A 20,736-nucleotide genomic window follows, 5' to 3' on the forward strand; every position below is an offset into this window, starting at 1 on the left:
TGTGTGTGTGTGTGTGTGTGTGTGTGTGTGTGTGTGTGTGTGTGTGTTAGCGGGAATTGTTAGGGGTTAATTTGAATGGAGGTCTTTGAGATTTTTTTTGTTTGTCTTTTGCTAGACAATGGGATTAAATGACTTGCCCAGGGTCACACAGCTAGTAAGTGCCAAGTGTCTGAGGCTGGATTTGAACTCAGGTCCTCCTGACTCCAGGGCCAGTGCTCTATCCATTGCACCACCTAGCTGCCCCAGTCTTTGAGATTTTTTTAATGCCAAGCTCTTTCTGAAGACAGTCTGTATAAAATGGATTGATGAATGAATGAATGAATGAATGAATTACTGAGAAAGCATTTGTTGAATGCTATTTGCAAAGCACTGGGCTAAGTACCAAAGGTACAAATAGAAAAACAAGGCAGTCCCTATTCTCAAGGAACTCGCATTCTAATAGGTGCTAAGACAAAACAGATAGAAAGTTTCAGCTGCAAGTCATTTGTAACTAATCCTTTGAGTTGGAATGATTATGGGCAGAAATGGTTTAATGTGCATTTTATTTTATACTATACTTAACTAAAATATTGATGGTGGCAGTGGTGGGAATGTAGACTAAGCAGGTACAGCAGCAGAAGCCTTCTTCCTAGTTTGGGCGATCACGGGGTTTCACACAGCCTAGCATCATCATAGGGCTGAAGAGCCAATTTTCTCTTTAGGCAGATAGAAGCTTGGTGAGGCAGAAAAAAAAATGCTGGGATAGAGGACTGATGTAAGCCAATGGGCATTGGAGTCAGGATAACCTGTATCTAATCCCATCTCTCCTACAAATAAGGCTCGTGATTCTTAAATAAGTCACTTAACCTCAAAGCCTGAGTTTTCTCATCTGTAAAATGAGGGGGTTAAAATAGATCATCTTAAGCATTCTTTCCAGCCTGAGGACTCTGGTTCTAATGTAATGCTATCTTCCCTTTCTCCCTTGGCAGTTCCTTTCTTGTACTTTCCAAGACATGGAGAAGGTGAGATCTAAAAAAAAGAGGATTAATAATAATAGCTAACATTTATGTAGTGCTTTGTGGTTTACGAAGAGCTGTACATGATCTCATTTGAATCTCACAATCACCCTGTGAGGTTGGTGCTGTTATTATCTTCATTTTACAGATGAGGAAACTGAGGCTGAGAGGTCAAATGACTCACACTGCTAGTGTCTGAGTCCAGAATTGAACTTGTGTCACAACATTCTATACCCTATGCTACCTAGCTCCTTCTCTTACTTAGACTGTAAGCAAGTATGCAAGTCTTTTTCTCTACTAGAAGAGCAAAGGGAGGGGGATTTCATAAAAAAAAAAAACTGACCTGAATCCTTGGATCACTGGAATTTGAGCGTATGATAAGGACTTTTAATTTGAAATATATAATGATTCAAGTATTCAAGAAAGAAGTATTCTACTCAAGCCTCAGGATGAAATTAAGCAATGATTGATACCAGTTAAAGATTAATGAGAAAATTATCAAAATGTACTTAGGTGTTTGCTTTTCTTTAATGCCTTCTGTCAAAGCTCTGCCAGTTGTGGCAGGAGATGAGTTAATGGCCAGCAGCTGCAGCTGCCACCAGGGCTGGGTGGAGATTATTTTATTAACTTGTTGCAAGAGGCCAGTACCTGAATTTCATGTAGACATCTCTGCAGAAACTTTTTGTGGGAGGCTAATGCATTTCACTTAAATGGAAGAAACAGGAAGTTTGAAGTGAGCCAAAAATTACAAATCCAAAGGAGTAGGATGGTTAAGAGTTCAAACACATCATCACATACAGCATGGCTAAATGCCAACCAGAAGGTGCAAACCAATCTGAACAGGGCAGGTAAACAGGAAAACCAAGACTTGCAAGTGGGAAATAGCCAAGAGGACTCAAAACTCAGGCACCAATGGAGAGAAGTTGTCACATGAAAAGGGATGTCTTCTTTTTAATAGAACCCTGAGACAAAGTAGACACACTAATCTCATGTCTTAAATCAACCCTGAGGGCAGCTAGGTGGCACAGTAGACAGAGCACCAGCCTAGAGTCAGGAAGACCTGAGCTCAAATCCAGCCTTAGATACTTACTAGCTGTGAGACCCTGGGCGAGTCACTTAACCCTGATTGCCTTCACTCCCCCCCCAAAAAATCAACCATTATATGGGAAGCATGAATCCAAATGCTTTGCTCTTTCCCACTTCCCTAGTGGTGGTGCCTTATTTCTTGATCATCTCCAATTTACTGTGTATATACCATTCATATGGAGTTGTTTATACATTGTCTCCCCCTTTAGACTGTGAGCTCCTGGAGACCAGAGACCAGAGTTTTTTGTTAGTTTGTTTGTTTGCCTGTTTTAGGGGAGGGAGGTTCCCTTTCTTTTTATCCCTAATGCTTAACACAGTACTTGACACATAGTAGGCACTTCGTAAATGCTTATTGAATGTTGACTATCTATTAAATTTATTCTTGACATGCTTACGTGATGAAATAAGTGGTTATTGAAAAATACCTTAATCTCTCTCAATTAAACATACATAAAGGTAATCTGACCATTTGGTCCATGACATCATAACTGAAACACCTCTGTTCTCCTGGTGTTAGTGTACTTTAATCACAGGCAATGTGCTAGGAGGAAATAAATAGCCTCTTGAGTGCTGACTTTTTGAAGGCCAGCATATAAAGTGACAACAAATGTCACAAGACATATTACAAACATTCCCTACTTCCACGATTGATTCTTTTGGCTCCTGGCCATTTGTAATTTCTGCTTCACATGTTACTCAACTAAATATGCTTTGTAATTTGTAGGAATCTTTTTTTCCTGTTTGTTCTTTCTCTTTGTTTTCTTGGGAATTAAGCTGCTTTTCTTCTATGCCCAGGATATTTGTGTTCGAATCTACCAAAGCAGACAATATTTATTTCATATTGGAAATGAGCTCTAAATCCTATGATTCTTTTTGGCATTTATCCTCATGAATAAATTGGGATTGGTTCCTTGTTAATTCTGCCCTGCACTTTAATATAGAATTTGGCCACAATATATCACTGAGAAAGAATGCTTTGTAATAAATCTTTAAAATGATGATTGCCTACCAGGTTGTACCCCTTAACTGTTTGTGTTTGCAGGTATTCTGTGGCTGTTTCTTGTGCTTACTGCATGGTAAAGAAAAGCCTTTTAATTGGATTCCAGCTGGAACTGAGAGTACATAGAAGAGGTTCCACTGGAGAAACTTTATCTTTCTCTACTGATGGTCAAGAGATGAAAGGTTGACTCTCTGACTCCAGAAGGTGGATGGGAAGGTGACTTTTCACATGCCAGGACAGCAGTAAGTACATAGTCTCCTAGAAAAACCTGTGTCTGAGATAGAGATGCTCTTATCTATGTCTTAGTACAAGGCCTTATGAAATTTTGAAAGGTTAGAATTGCTACAAGAGGTCCAATGGGGGAATTCAAGATTGATCTAGTCCTGAGGAGTGACCTGACTGACTCACCCTAGCAGTGAGTGCCCCTGGCGGCTGAGAAACTATGATCTACAAGCAAAAGATCAATTCATTCACCAGTTATGCTCTTCCAAAAAGTATACTTGGTGGTGGAAATGTTTGTAGCAATTATTCCAGGGATTGAGGGGGTAGAAGAATTAGTGTGCTGCTATCTAGGAGGACATTTTGGTATTTATGGTCTTACAATTTCTTCCCAATAAATCATCCTTTGTAAGTACTAATTGATGTCAATTAATTAATTGACATTGAAGGAAACACACTAGAATGGAGGTTCAAGCTGATAGCCTGGAAGAACTCCATTATTTTTCAGTGTACCTCCTAGGTAGAGGTAGAGTAATATAGCCTGACTCTGGAGAGTCATCCTGCAGTGAAATTGAGGTTGGAAGAGTAAGACCAAAGCCATGGGCTATATATTGTTTTGTATTCCATAATTTCTTAAGCTTTTTAATGTTATAATTTGGTATTTTTTTAAAAAATAGATAAATAATTTAATTCTCTTGATTCATCTTCTGGTTTTGACTCTTTATCTGATAGTTTTTTTTTTTATCTCCCCTGTTTCATTTCTCTCAGCCCTTCCCAATTCTATACAACTTTATGCTTGAGTTCCCCAATTACATCTGCTCCCTATGATCCTCAAGTATGGTGGCAAAACACAAAGGGTGTGTGTGTATGTAGGTACAATACTAGATATTTCTAGTTCTTCTTTCTATAAAAGTTCACCAAAGAAAGCTGAAACTCAAACCCTGAATGGTACTGTTCAGAGTGCTGATGCCATGCACACCTACAATTTGGTGATTTATTTCTTCCTAAATCTACTTGATTTCCTCTCAATCCTCTCCTCCAAGTTATCATCAATGCCTCTGCCAGTTATCCCCAAGCTGTTTTCAGATTTATCTCACTAGGCTTTTTCTTTTGCTGATGTTTTAACATTTTAGCATCATAAGAGAAAAGTCTGGCCCTATATTTCTTAAAAATCCCTTCTTCCATTTCAGGACAAATTAATTAACCTCTGTTTGCCTTATTCTAGTGGAGAGCGAAGTGGAAGATCATTCCAGTGTCTTTGACAAGAAAACCCCATGGACAATGATGTACTATGGCCCAAAAGGTTGTGAAGAGTAAGACACAACTAAAGAACAATAACTATTATTAGTGTTATTTAAAAAAACACTATTTTTATTTTAAATAAGGATATTTTTATTTTAATAAGTTTTTTGTGTGTGACATGAATGTGTATTCAAACAATTTTACTGGCATATGAGGATTTTAAATGTATAAAATTTAAAAAAAATTCTCCAATGTTGGATGGGAGGATAAGGCAAAATAATGAGCACAATGATAGAAAGGCCTGGTTGTATGGGAAACCTTGCTCTCTTATCTATGTTAAAAAGGTTGCAAGAGAATAAAAACTGTAACCTTGTGAAAACTAAACAGAAATAATCACCAAAACAGATGGACATTTTCTAATCCCCACTGGCCACAGACAGGATTTTACTCATGTTTTCAAATCATCCTCTCTCTCTCCAAACAGGGCCATCAAACAAAATCTGTTTTTCCTAAAGGAATTCCAGCTGTTGGCTCTGCTCCTTCCTGTTGATTCCTTTATAAGCTTTGATCAAAAAGCCACTCCCCCCCCCCCTTGGAACTGAATTCACTGAGCACTTCCTGACAAAGTTTCACTTACTAGAATTTATCTTTAAGTTATGAAGACAGCTTATTTCAAAATTAAATCACTCCCTTCAGACCCTTTATCTAGGCCTAAAAATAATGCCGAGGGTCACAAAAGTAACTTGTTAACTGCAACAAAAAGGTTCGTAGCCCACGAGGAATACTGAAGGGGCTCTCAAGTTTTGCAGACCTAAACACTGACCCTCTTTGTTTTCTCATAGACCTGAAATCTCTTTATAGGTTCTTCTACACCCTACCCCCACCCACCTCAAGCACAAATGCCTCTTCTTTACTTATCACTAAGGTGGATAAGGAGAGGCTGGTAGGTCCAATACCTATGAACAATCTTTCACAATCAGATAATGAATGGATTTGTCGGGAGAGAAGGAGAGGATGTGAGCGGGAAAGAAAAAGGGGAACTGTATAAGGAAATTAATTTAGATGTTAAGTTCTTTGGTGAGAGGGGTGGGGATTATCTATAGTGGATGAGGAAAAACCACTTGTGTCTTTTAACAGTCCTTTCCCTTTCAACCCTATCCCCTGGTATCTCAAGAAAATTACAGACCAGACCATCACCTATGCAAGTATTTTGGAAATTTCACCATATGAATGCTTGAAATCAGTCAACCAATCAAGTCTTTGTTAAGGGCCTACCATGTTCAGGTACTATGCCAGGGCTGATGACAAAAAATAAACAGTGGGAAGAGGGGACAAGATATGCATTTATAGAATATACAAAATATTTACTAAATAAATACAAGGTCATGGGGGGGGTGTCACTGGCAGTTGAGGGATTCAGGAAAGACTTCCTATAGAAGATAGCTCTTGAGCAGAGCTTTGAAGGACACTAGGAAATGAAGAATGGACTGAGAGTCCACACAGGATTTGATGTATGAATGTAGGATGCAATGATTTTACATCCCTAGCTATTGGTCTAGGGGATAAGGTTGTTAAGAGTTCTTAGACAGGCATTAGCATTCATTTGCTATGAAATTGTGAGCCGCTCACTTAATCTCCCTTTCCTTAATCAGTCAACAACTTCTCTTGCGGTTTCTAACCAGAAAATCATACATACTTTGTAACTGGAAAGTTACAAAGGGACTCCAAAAGTCCCTTTGAAGACAGAAGACAGAAGGAGCATTACTTACCTCCAAGAGCTAACCATTTATAAAAATAGGAACAAACAAAGGCTAAGGGTACTTCATGGGAAAAGGGAATAACATGAATTACCATGGCTATGGTAATTCTAGTCCAATTCATTCCAATTCCAGTTCTGATCCAAAAATGTAAATACATACATATATATACACACACACTGTAGGTTATGTTTTTTTTTTTTTTTACCTTAATCACATCCTGTGACAATATGGTCCAAAGTGGGGTAAAATAACAAATAAAATTCTGCCCCTCATTGCCAATAATTAACTTATCAAAGGACCCTATTTGCAAGGGATGTTAGAGGTCATCTAGTCCACCCTTTTCATTTTTTAAATGAGGAAACTGAGACCCAGAGAGGTTAAATGAATTGTTCAAGATTTTACAATGAGTAAGTGATAGAGTTGGGCCCTGATTTGATTATAGCACATTTATTGAGTGCTTTCTATTTACAAGGCACTGGGAGTACAAAAATGAACAACAATCTCAAGGAATTTCTAAGCCAATGGGGTTCTGTTATGTACATTACCCTATTATACATGTGAGAATGTGAAAAGGACATAGAAAATGTTCAAGGGAGAGGGATGGAAGATTTGAAGGGGAGAAAGATTGTGTCTGTTGAGAAGAATAAGGGAAAGCATTATGAAACACATGACACCTAAACTGGGTCTTGGTGAGTACGAGTGTAAGTAAGAGGAGTATGTCAACAGACACAGACATAAAGGGAGTGTATAGCAGTCATGAGAGAAAGTCCACACAAATGGATAAGTGGAAAGATGAGACCAAGTAGTCTGGTTTGACCAACATACGAAGGCCAATAGTGTGAAATAAGGCTGGGAAGATAGGTTGGAGCTAGATGGCAAAAGACCTTGGATACCAAGCTAAAAATCTTGTATTTTATTAGGTACTCACTGGGGAATCAATCAAGGATTTTGAGTAGAAGAATAGCATGGTTACAGTTGTCAATAAGAAAATCACTTGGGCATCATTAAGAAGGATAAGAGATAGAATGTGTTGGAAGCCAAGAGATAAGTTAGAAGGTTGTTAACAATAGTGAAAAGTAATGACAGCCTGTACTTGTATGATGGTGATATGAAAGCAAAGGTGGGGATAGATGCAATACATTCTGCAGGAATAGAATTACTAAGAAATTGGTTGGATATAGGGATGGGAGAGAAGGAAAGGACAAAAGATGACTAGGATTTTTAAGCCTGAGTGTCTGGGAAAATATTGGTACCTGGCACATAGTAGATACGTAACAAATGCTTCCTAATTGACTCACTGGTACTAACGAGGAACAAGGAAGTTGGGAAGATGAGTAGATGAGGGGGGCAGGGATGATGAGATCAGATTTTGATGTTTTGAGGTTGAAGTACTAAGAGCACATTTGGATAAAGATGTCTACTGGGTAATTGGAAATAAAAGAAGAGACCTTAAAGGAAAGGTTAAGGCAGTCATTTATAGAATGTTGATTAATTGAAGCCATGAGAGTGCTTGAGATCACCAGGGGAGAAAGTCTAGAGAGAAGAGAGCTCAGAATAGGGTTCTTGAAGAATGAGGAACCATCGAAGGAGACCAAGAAGCAGAAGTCAGAAATGTAGGTGAGTAATCAGGAGAAAAGAGTGTCAGGAATCAAAGGAAGAGGGCTCAATAGCATCTAATGCTACTGAAGATCGTGGAGGTTAAGGATTAAAAATGACCATTGGATGGAGCAATTAGAAGGTCATCACTGACCTTGAAGAAAGTGGATAGAATAGCAGACAGATTACAAGGAGCTGAGGAATGAATAAGTGACAGGAAAACAGAGATAATAAATAAGGACATAATAAATAATATCTCTTTCTAGCTATTTGGCTGTTAATAGAAAGTGGAGCTAGGTTGATAGCTTGTAGCAGTTAGTTTAGCAGTAGAAAGGGTTAGGGACATTTTGGTTTTTCCTTTCATTTTTAGGACAGGGAAGGCCTGAACATGTTTTTAGGCAGAAGGGAAGGAGCCAGTAGGCGGGGAACCATTGAAGATGTAAAGGGATACAGTTAGAGAGGGAAATTATCAATAGTTTAAAAGTATTCCTTCTACTTTGTTTCATCATATTTGAAAAATCACATAACTTTACCTGAAATTTTCCTATTTCATTAGATAAAAGAACAATTCCCTTAACTTTTCTGCCACATCTGAGAGTTTTCAGAGACATAACTAGGAATGATCAGGGTAGGAAATTTAAAATGTGGTTGATTCTAGGGTGTATTTGCTCTCCTGGCCACCTCTCTCCTCTCAGCAGCAGCATTATCCTGGGATATGTTTCCTCTGCTCCCCTCCCCCCAGCAGTCACTCTGTAAGTGAGCCTAGACTCTCCACCACCCTCACTTGCCCCAGGTAAAAAATTACCAGTGACAACTAAGGACCTATTCATCTACCATACAGGGTTGTTGTAAGGGCCAAATGATATCATGTGCATAAAGCTCTTTGTCAGCTTTAATGCAATACATAAAGTTCAGCTATTGTTATTATCATTACTCTTGTTGGTGATAATTTTTATATTATCTAGAAAACAATAATTTAATTTGATAAAATGTATCATTACTATTAAATTCAAGGCACTATGCTAGGGCAGTAGGGATGTAAAGACAGAAACCCCAAAATCCCTACCCTCAAAGAGTTTATGTTTTCCTGGAAGGAAACAGAGCATATTCGGATAAATAAATACAAGGTGATCAGAGAAGGAAGAGAGCACTGATGAGTAAGGGAATCAAGAGAAAATAACGCTAATAACACTTGGAGGTGTCTTTCATGTAACTGTGTGTTTGTAGATGAGTTCAGTAATGCCTTAACTACCTAGAACTGACATAGAGGAGGTCATTCCAAAAAATGAACAAACTCACCAAAATCCCCCAAATACCCTAATTTTCCAAACAAGTGAAGATTACTCCTCTTTGAAATCCAAAACTTATTTTTGTTTTAATCATTTTGATAGAAATTTTTCTAAAATATATGATAAAAATAATAAAATTATATAAAATTATATGTACTATATACTTCTAAACACAGAACACTGAAAATAATTTAACCTTTTCTTGATAATCCAGAGTCATCATTTTGGCCATCAATTACTTGATACAGCAGCTGAACCTAATTGGGCTGGAAAGTTACAAAGGGACTCCAAAAGTCCGTTTGAATACAGAAGACAGAAGGAGCATTACTTACCTCCAAGAGCTAACCATTTATAAAAATAGGAACAAACAAAGACTAAGGGTACTTCATTTTGAACCTAATTGGGTCTATAATAATAATAGCTAGCATTTATATAGTACTTTAGAGTTTTTATTCTTTATGAATATTATCTCATTTTATGCTCATGGCCATCTTCTGGGGTAGGTGCTATTATTATCTTCATTTTACAGATAAGAAAACTTCAGTAGAGGGAGGTTATGAGTGACTTGCACAATGTCCCACAATGAGCAAGTGTCTGAGTTAGGATTGGAACTCGGGTCTTCCTGATTCCAGGTCTAGTCTGCTCTATCCTTTGTGCTTCCTAATTAGAGTGTTGTTTGCTCATTGGCCTCAGATTAGTATGCTTTTAGAGTTTTTGTGTCTGCTCTATATAATTTTTCTGTCTCCTCTCTGGTTGTTGGGTTATCACTATCATGTCTTACTGCTTTCAGCATGCTAGCCTCTAACAACCCCTCCCCAAATTCACATCCTCCTGATATCCTTGAATATACTATTGAGGTTTTAGCTTCACCAAACTGTCTGAAAAAAGTCAGGAAAAACATTGAAGGTCCAGAAATTAGGCCTCATATCAAGACCCTAACTGAGAGACGAAGAGACTCATACTAGACCTCTCACCAACAGTATCCAGAAATAAGACCTCAGACAACAGGCTCAATCAGGAGTCAAGCGGATTTTCCACATGTTCTTCCTATGCATTATCTCCTGTCATCTTGAAATAAGTTAAAGAAATTGGCACTGAAGGTGCCTAGGCTCCTGGGGAGCAGATCACCAGGCATTGTTATAGCCAGAAACTGGACCTGATTCCACTACTTTCCTGATGTTTGGCAGAATAAACTGATGCTTCCCTCCAATATCACAAGATTCTTGAGAGTAGAATCCCTAGTCAACTTGTAGATTCATGTTGTATGACTAGCAAATGCCAGTATCCTCTTTTTAATAAGATGAAATTAAATAGAAATAAATGTGAAGTCTTATAGTTGGATTCAAAAAATCAATTTCACAAGTACATCATGGGGGAAGTTTAGTTAAACAGTATTTTTCTGAATGTTCTTGAGCAGGAGTTCTTATTTTTTTGGTATCAGGCCCTTTTGGCAAGTGGGTGAAGATTAAGGACCATTGCTTAGAATAATGCTTTTTGATGCATAATTTTTTTTAAATTAACTACAAAAAACCCAATTACATTAAACATAATTATCAAAGGATTAAAAAAAAATCACAGACTCAGGTTAAAACTCCTGTTTCAATGAGTTACAAGCTCAATATCAATCAGCATTGTGATTTCATAGCTGGAAAAGTTAATATGATCTTGGACTGCATGAAAGGAATTAGAGCTTCCAGGTAAAAGGAAGTAATAGTCCTATTGTTCTCTATCTTGGTCAGACTACACTTGAAGCAGTGTGTTTAGTTGTGGGTGCTACAGTTTAGAAAGGACATTGATAAGGTAAAGCACATTGGGAGGAATTTAACCAGGTTGGTGAAAGGCCTTAGGTCAAGGTGATACAAGAAATGGGTGAAGGCAACGTTAGAATGTTTATCCTGAGAAGAGAAAATTTGAGAAACGCATTATAGCAATCTTCATGTAAATATTTGAAAAAGTGTCATGGAAAAGGGATTAAATCTGTTCTGTTTGGTGACAGAAGGTAAACTAGGAACAATGAGTAGTTGTGGAAGACTTTTTGGGCCTCAGTTTTCTTACCTGTAAAATTAAGAGGCTGAAGTATGTGACCTTTATGATGCTAAGTTGCAAAGAGGATCTCAGGAAAATCCTTCCTCTCAATTAAAGCTCTACACAAATAGGATGAACTTCCTTGGAAAGTAGTGGACTTCTCTTTATTGGAGGGGGCTGGATGACTATTTGTTGAGCATGTTGATTTGTGGGGATTGTGTTTTAGGTGTATGTTGGATTAGAAAACCAAAGACATTCTCTCCAACTCTAAAATGTTATTATAAAATGATTATTATAAAACGAATATTCCTGGAATGGTCTTCTAATTGTTCTCCCTACTTCCATTCTCTCCCTTCCATCAAAATTATCTTCCTAGAGCACAAGTCTGATCATATCACACTCTTACTCAAAAAACTAGTTTCCTACTACCTCTAGTATAAAATAGAAATTCCTCAGCCTGACATTTAAGCCTTTCAAAATCTGTCTTCAACTAACTTTCCAAATTTACATGTTACTCACTTTTGAGCACCTTATGTTCTAGCCAAATTGACCTCCTTGTCCCTCAAACTCCCATTTGATCTCCCACTTCACTGTCTTTGTACAAGTTGTATTTCATGACAGAAATACTCTCCCTCCCCATCTCTACCAAATAGAATCCTTACTTCAAGGCTCAGCTCAGGTGCAACCACTCCAGGAAGCATTTCCTCAAACTACAAACTATTAATACTCTCTAATTCCTCAAATTACTTTGTATTTATTTATCCATTTTAAATGTGGTATCTCCCAGCGGATTGTAAACTTCTTGATAGTAGCAACTGTTGGGGGTTGTTGGTTTGGTTTTTTTTTTTTGTCTTTGTATCCTTATGCCTAGTTCTTAAATATTTGTTGAATGAATGGCTATTCTCCCTCATTAATTTCTTACCTAGAATCTTAAAAAGATTTTTTTTCAAAAAGCAAAATAAAAAAAGCTTTGAGGGAGGATGTGAAAGTCGATCCTCTAGCTAAGGTGAATAATACATGAATTTGGTGATTTTTTTTTGTTGGATCAAAAGCTTTCTCTACTTACATTTTGGTTCTTGCCTATGTTTATGCTAATATTTAAGGCTGCTAGGTAAGTGACCTGCAGACATTTTGAATTGTACCTTAAGCTAATCAGGAGAAATATGATACAAATTATCACATAGCATTATTACTATATCTTCTTTATAGATAAAATAGCATATGTAATAACTGTGTATATATGTGTACATCTATGGGTATAGTCTCATAAATCACAGATTCAAAGAGCTAGGAGAACTAGAAAGAATCTCTTCTAAAATACCCTGAACAAGAGGTTCTCATTAAACTTAAAAAATAAAGACTCTAGGACAATATCTGTTAGAATACGTAGTCAGTACAATGCTTTGTACATAAAAGACACATTATAAATGTTTTAATGAATGGATAGATGGATGAATAAAGCAGCATGTTATAGTGGAATGATCCTTGGACCACAAGATAGAAGACTTGAGTTCCAATCCACCCTCTGTCATTTACTAGCTTTTGTCAAGTTACTTAAGCTCGAGAAATTTCACACCAATTCCCCTACCTTGGCCAACCATTACTAAGTTTCAATTCTTCAAAATCTCTAGCACCTCTCCCCTTCTCTCCACTCACACAGGCTTTCATCACCTTTTACTTGAACTCTTGCAATAATCCAATTCATTTCCCTACTCCATACCAGTCTTTCCCTTCTGCAATCCATCTTCTACATAACTATCAAATTTATTTTTCTAAAACACAGATCTGACAAGCTATTGGAAAATCTTCAGCAGTTCCCTGTTGCTTCTAGGATAATATAAAAATCTTTAGTTTGATACTTAAAGTCCTCTGCAGGACTTTACCTGTAGAGGTACCCAGCTACCCAGGGAGATGATGCTCCTACTGTACTCTTCCTTGGTCAGAGCATCTGAACTCTGCATTTAGTTCTGGGCACCACATTTTAGCAAGGATATTTATAAGTCAGAGAACATCTGGAGGAGAGCCACCAAGATGGTTATGGGCTTTATGTTCATGCCATATGAAACTGGACTAACTGGTGATGCTTATCTTGGAGAAGAGAATGTTTACAGGGATATGATATGTCGTCAGATATTTGAAAGGATATTACTTGAAAAGCGAATTAGACTTTTGTTGTTATTGTTGCTTGGCTTTAGAAAGCAAAATTCAGAGCAATGGGTAGAAATTGTAAAAATGAAAATTAAGACTTGATGTAAGGCAAAGCTTTCCAATGACTGGAGCTATCCCAAAGTAAAATGAACTGCTTTAGGAGGTAATAAATTCCACATCATGGAAGCAAAGGCTAGATGTTAGATAAGTTTTAGAGAAAGTAAATTTTTTTTCAGTTATTTCCACTGCAGCATCTTTAAAATCTGATTCTATCAAATCTGCAGTGCTATAATTCTCATACCTTTCCAGGCTTATTCTACACTATGCCCCTTCATGCACTCCCTGTTTCCATCAGAGAGTTGAGCCACTAGCTACTCCCCATGCATGACATGTCACCTTCTACCTCCATGCCTTTGCATAGGATGCCCCCATGTCTGAATGGTTCCTTCTTAAAAACTCTATTTTCCCAGCAAAGTATGACTCAAGGTCTATCTTCTATAGGAAACCACCCTCAATACCCACAGTTGTCAGTTCTCTTTCCCAATTGAAATTATTTTGTATGTTCAAAATATGTAAATGGATCTATATTGCTCTGTATATACTTTGCATTTGTTTACATACATACAAATTATACCTTCAATATAATGTAAACTTCATGACTGGAATTATTTCATTTTTGTGGTGTATTCCTAGCACCTAGCAAAATGTAAGAAGCCTGTCCTGACCTTCCTTAATACTAGGACTCTCCTTCTGTTGATAATCTCCAAGTTATCCTGTATATAACTTGTTTGAATACAGTTGTTTGCATGTTGTCTTCGCCATTAGACTGTAAGCTCCTTGAGAGCAGGAACTGTCTTTTGCCTTTCTTTTTATCCCCATCAATTAGCCCAATGCCTATCACATGATAGGAACTTAATAAATGTCAGCTGACTGACTGTTCTTTAAATATTCATCAAATTGAATTTTAGTTCCCTTCTCTATACAATGGGAATGAAGATGATGATGATGAGGATGATGATAATGATAGTGATGATGATGATGATGATGACATCAGCCCTGCCTTATAGGGTTGTCATAAGGACTGCATATGTGAAAGAATGATTCATATTTAAGATATTTACCAGGAGGCAAGAATTGCCAGATGTATTGCTCTCCAGATCTTGCAACTAAGACAGAGTCTGTGTGGCTTTATTCAATGGCACAGACAGTGTTGGGCATTTGGATTCCAAATACCAGACATCTGAATCAGTGCTCAGTGCCATTGATCAAGCCACCTTAAAATAACAAGAACTTGATCATTCCTATCTCACACCAGTTGTCAGATTTGTTGTATTATAAAATGCCTTGAGAACATTGAAAGTAGGCTGGAAAAGCAAACCGAAAGACTAGTTGATTATATTTTGGGCTTTTTTTGTTTGTAAAGAAACCGCAAGTTTTATACAGATCACCTGGATACCCAGGATCTGGATTTAAGTGGAGTCCAGGATATGAAATTTCAAGTATATAAAATATAATTACTAACCAGCTCCACCCTAATAATGGATGACATTTAGTTATGATGTCATCTTCATCATTAACACTCATTTTCAGTACGTGTGGTAGAGAGCCTCCTTCCACATGAAGTCATTAAACATAGCACAACAGTTAGCTTTTGTCATCTAAGGACATTAATCAGTAACTAGTGTTATCTTTCATTGTTTCTTCTATGCAAGCTTTACTAGATTAGATGTATTATTCCTAGGGCATCAAAATACAAACAATCAACTCTAGTCAATACAATGTTAGCCTGTGGTCACACATATACATTGCCTGCTTTAGATAAAGTTCACTTTTTTATATAATTCTGAAATTATCTACAACAGAGAGACCTATGATGGGCACGAGCAGTCTGTAATATTTTACAAAGAAGGAACCCTGAAGGAGAAGGGGCATAAAGGATGTCATCAAAAAAATGTCTGATTGAAAAAAAAAAACATAGGCTGGTCACAAGGTCAGAACAAAAGATACCCCTTGGATGGCCTATGTGTTCCACTAGTATTCTTGGGGTGTCAGAAAAATCAGAGAAGGCTCTCAGTTTATGAGGTGGACCATTTATGTTGAACTAATGGATTTACTTCAACAAGAGTTTCTCCAGGGGGACAAAGGTAGATGGAGTGTGTTTTTCATCGTTGGAGGGAATATTGTGCCTAGATCACAGATCCTTTACACTATTTCAAACTGAACAGGGGAAGTTTTATTTTTTAGTCCCAAAAGCCTTCACAGGTCTTCCACAAAAATCTCAACAACATGGTATGTTTTATTTTATTTATTGTTTTTCATACTTGGAGCTCAAGGGGTCTTCTTGTAGCAAGGAAACCTCAAGAAGATGAGACTGGAGCATTTGTGGATCCAGTTAAAACAGCTTATGTGCCATCTTCAAAGGTTCTCATCAGCATGTAATCAAATGAACCACTTGCTAATCAGGAAACTAGTTAAGATCAAGGCATAACATAAGAGCACATGGAGAAAGACCCCCTTTTTAAGATGAGAGAAAAGAAAGAATAAAGAAGAAAGAATAATGGTTTGGTGTGGAAAAGAGGAAAACAAGTTCAGATGTATGTAACCTTATGTAATCTTAACTCTTCCAATAAATATACAGGCTGCCTTCTGACATTATATAAGTGGCATTTCTTTGGCCACTGGGAATAGGATTTTCATAGCAGAGAATGCCTTCTGTCTTTACTAATCATGTCATGCCAAATCAAGTCAAAACTGTTTTCTCTGCTTAAGAGAATGATGTCATTTTCCCAGGTTTATTATCTCTTTGGTCAAAATGTCTCAAGGAAAACTCAGAACTGATTTCTTCTCCCTCTCTTTTAATCAGTTCTGAAGGTTTCCTCCCGCTGTGCACATTAGCATAGGTCCAAGTCTCTGGGCTCTGTCCCCTGCTGACCTCTGCCACAGGGAAAAGCTTCCTTTGAAGTCAAGGAGAGCTTCCCGAAAGAAATCTCTGTGAAAGACATACTTAGGAACTGCAGGCTGGGTGGAAGAGGTGTGGAGGAAGGACCCACAAGGGGAATGCCAAGAATTTCTTTCATATATATTAAGGTCACAGATTAAGCTGAAAAGCTAGGAGATATAAAATTCTCAGTACCCTTAATGAGATAAATTTGCAAACAATTCAGTGATACTCAATTAACAGTCTGGTAATCAGATTTTATATATTCCTTCATTTTTGCATTATAAAGGAAAATATATAGTTAACATTAATTATAACAATAGTTGTGAAATAGATCATTCCAACATAATAGTATGAGGTGAAAATTAGACAAGTCAATCAACTCAATTCAATTCAGCAAATCTCTTTTAAGCTCCCAGCACCATCAGGCATCCCGCCAGGCTTTGAAGGTACAAAGACAAAAGTGAAAAGGTCTCTGCCCTCAAGATGATTCCATTCTATGAGGGAGGGGGGAGAGGAGAATAGAGTAAAGACATATAAAGTATATTCAAAGTAATATAATACAATTAACATCACCCTCTAAGTACAAAACAATCCACTAGGTACTCTCTGGGACCTCCAATTGGTAAATTTACAGATTTTACATTGCATTATCTTGACGTTTACTCCCTTCTAAAGAATAGGGATCTGGAACCTTCTGGAGTTGTGTATTACACAATGCTGTTGGCATCATTTCTTAGCTTCTCAGATAGACTACTCCCTGGAAATTAATGGCAGACCCGCACGCAAAGAGACTACATGGGGAGAATGTATGCTTTCTCTGTGTAAGTTTTAGATATCCCAAAATTCTATCCAAGAAAACTACAGGTGTAGGAAATGACAGAGTTTCATGAAAAAAATAATAAAGGCCAGATTTGTAACTGAGTATAGGGATAAAGGGGAGTCTAACTGCTCTTTGATGGAGCTAAGCAGTGAGCAGTACCTAATTGCATAACTCCAGATCGCCTCAGGCAGTGAGGCAGCTATTCATTTAACTGGGCTGGTTCAGCATACAGAGAAGTCAATGTTTACTGGTTACAACTTGGTTTATGTGGTTTCACCTTCTTTACCTTGAAACAGTTGCTACTCTTTATTTAGTCTTATGTGAGAAATAAATTCCATTTTAGTTATTTTAAATCTATAGATATGTATGTGTACATGTGTACAGATATGAACACATATAGATATAGATAATCAGTCTTTCAGGATTGATTAAAAAAGACAGGCAGGAAAGTTCTGAGGTTTCCTTGCTACATTTTGCCCAAAGACCATAAACCTGGTTTTAAAAAATGACATCATTCTTTTAAGTAGAGCAAACTGCTTTGGCTTGATTAGTAAAGGCAGTCTCTGATATATATTCAAAAATAAGGGTCTTCCACAAAACCAGGGTTTGGAGAAAGTTTCTAAAATGCTTAAATGATGGGATCTATAGCCTCAAAAGCTTCAATTTCCAAAATTTTATCTTGTGAACTCTGGCAGTCAGCATCTGAGCTCTCACTAGTAAAGTGAGCAAAAGAGAACTTTGGGGCAAAGAGAACTTTGCACCAGGGAACTAATATAGGAGGGAAGGCGATTTACACCCAAGAAAGGGGGAAACATTTCCTCTACACAGGACTCATTTTTCCTCTATTTCAATTCATGTTTGTCTGGAGTCACAGTGAATAACCAACCTTAGCCAATACCCCTAGGGTCCTTTAGTCATAACACTCTTTTCCAAGGGCTGTCTTCCCTGCCCCAGTCCTCATGGAGGTGAAATCTGGGATTTTCTGGGGGATAGGCCACACCCTCTCAGCAGAAGTGCATTTACGGTGGACCCCTACCCTCAGCTGAATTTGCCCTAGGGGCAGCTTCTAATATTTGTGGTTCTGACATTCACTGAGTACCAGTTCAGTGAACAAGCAGTCCCCCCCCCACCATTTAATTTCATCCAACACTCTCCCCCCATTTCTACAGATGAGGAAACTGAGATTCAGAGTGTTTCAGTAATTTACTCAAAGTTAGTGGCAGTCAGGACTTTAATCTAGGTCCCAGACTTTAGTCTCCTAACAAACCAGGCTGCCTCTTCAAAGGAAGGAAAGATGGAAGGAAGAAAAAAAAAGGAAGGGAGGAAAGAAGCAATTATTAAGCACCTACTATATGCCTGGCACTGTGCTAAGTGCTTTACAAATATGTCCTTTGATCTTCACAACAACCTTGAGAAGTAAGTGCTATTATGACATCTTAGGTTAAGGTTAAGCAACTTGATCAGGGTTACATAGCTAGGAAGTGTCTGAGGTTGGATTTGAACTGAAGTTTTCCTGATTCCAGATCCAGTTCTCTATCCATTGTACCACCTAACCATTTCCAATACATTATTGATATTGAGTACATATTATTACTACTATGCTAGATACTAAAGGGAACAGAAAGATGAACAGGATCCAGTCTATCTTTTTTTTTTAGGCAACTGGGGCTAAGTGACTTGCCCAGGGTCACACAGCTAGTAAGTGTCAAGTGTTTGGTCTGAGGCCAGATTTGAACTCAGGTCCTCCTGACTTCAGGGCCGGTGCTCTATCTACTGCACCACCTAGCTGCCCCTAGTCCATTTCTTTAAGTTTACACTGCAGTGGAAGGCATCAGATATCAGAATAATAGAGCTTATTCTTCTATATAAGGTAATAGTTTTCAAAGTGTTTTCACATCCGTCATCTCATTTTCTCATGACTATAAACCTCAGAGGGAAGTAGGGCTCACTGGTCTTACTTCCTATGTGAAGAAACTGAGACTTAGTAAATGAGTTGTTCATGACCAAATTGGCTGGAAAACGTTAGAAAGTAACTTAGGCAGAAACAAAAACCAGGCATTCTGACACCTAGTGCAGTGTTTGTTTGTTTGTTTGTTTTTTCCCACCAGTAATAAAAAAAATAAAGTCCCATTGGAGAAATAAAAACAAAATTGGTATAGGTCATAGGGGTAGGGACACTGTGGCCTCAAGGCCACATATGGCCTAGGAGGTATGCACTTGAGGACCTATAGGACCACATGTGGCCTCAAAGCCAAATAAGACCTCAGAGGAGGAAGTGGCCTTTTTTAAGGAAGATAAGATATAATAACAATTAATAACAATAATTAAAATTCACATAGTGCTTTAGGGTTTAGGAAATTATTTCCTTACACACTATGAAGTACAGGAAGCCAGTATTTTTATACCCATTTTATGAACCTTAAAACACAGGATCACAGAGGTCAACTGGCTTGCTTGCCTAAGATCACTCAGCTATAGAATATTGAACCTATGGTCCTCAAATTGAAATGAGAGAAGACTACAAAGAAGAGCCGGTGTTGGAGGATGGGATTTTGACAGGTGGAAAAGCAGGTAAAGGACTTAGAGACAAAGAAAGGAACGTAAGCTGATGCATGATAAAAGGAAAATTCTGGTTATGTTTATGAAAAAAGAATAAGCATTTTGCATTCCTGGTTACTAGGGCTTGTTAAAGGGAGTAGGGTGACATACTGGGGAAAAGATATTTTGCAGCCAGGACCAGAGAACCTTGAATGCTATGTTCAGGAGACTGGGTTTTATTCAGTAGGCAATGAACAATTATTAACGATATAAATGATTATTGAGCAGGGGAGTGATCCAGATCAAGGGTGTGCTTTAGAAAGATTGATCTAGCAGCTTTGTATAAAATAGATTGATGACTGGAAGTGGGGATTGGAGGATGGTGATGAAGATCAATCTGACAACAGTGTGTAAAATGGATTAGACTGAGCAGAGAATGGAGGGGGAGACTAGTTAAAAGACTGCCCAAATTGCTGAAGCCTTAGCATAGGCAAAAAGTAATGAAGGCCTGATAGAGAGTGATCAGCAGTGCAAATGGTAAGGACAGTCAGGCAATATTGGAAGTACATTGAGGAAGCAATGACTAAGTCTGTTCTGCCTTAGGACGCTTCTTCAGCTGTGCTTTTGTCTTAAATTGTTATTTAACTTTTCATCGATTTATATCTTCGTACTCCACCTGCATTGCAAGTTCCTTGGGGACAGGAAGTGTCATATTTCTTTAACTATACTTGACAATATTCTACACATGGTAGGAGTTAAATATTACTGATTTAATTTTATTCATTCATTCAATAAATGTTTATTAATTCAATTCAGAATTTTTAAAGATGTGCAGAAAAATATGAAAATATGTTTTACATGATTGCACACATATAATCTATATCAAAGCATTTGCTTTTGCTCAAGGAGGGGGGAGGGAAGGAAGGAAGGAAAGCAGGGCATTTAGAACTTAAAAATTACTAAAAAATGAATGTTAAAATTTGTTTTTACATGTAATAGAGAAAAAATAAAATAAAACTATTCTTTTTTTAAATGTGCAAAACACTGTACTATGCTGTGAGAAAGATATAAAAGTTT

This window comes from Vombatus ursinus, unplaced genomic scaffold (genome assembly GCF_900497805.2).
Source record: "Vombatus ursinus unplaced genomic scaffold, bare-nosed wombat genome assembly UNPS02010639.1, whole genome shotgun sequence".
In the NCBI taxonomy this organism is placed as follows: Eukaryota; Metazoa; Chordata; class Mammalia; order Diprotodontia; family Vombatidae; genus Vombatus; species Vombatus ursinus.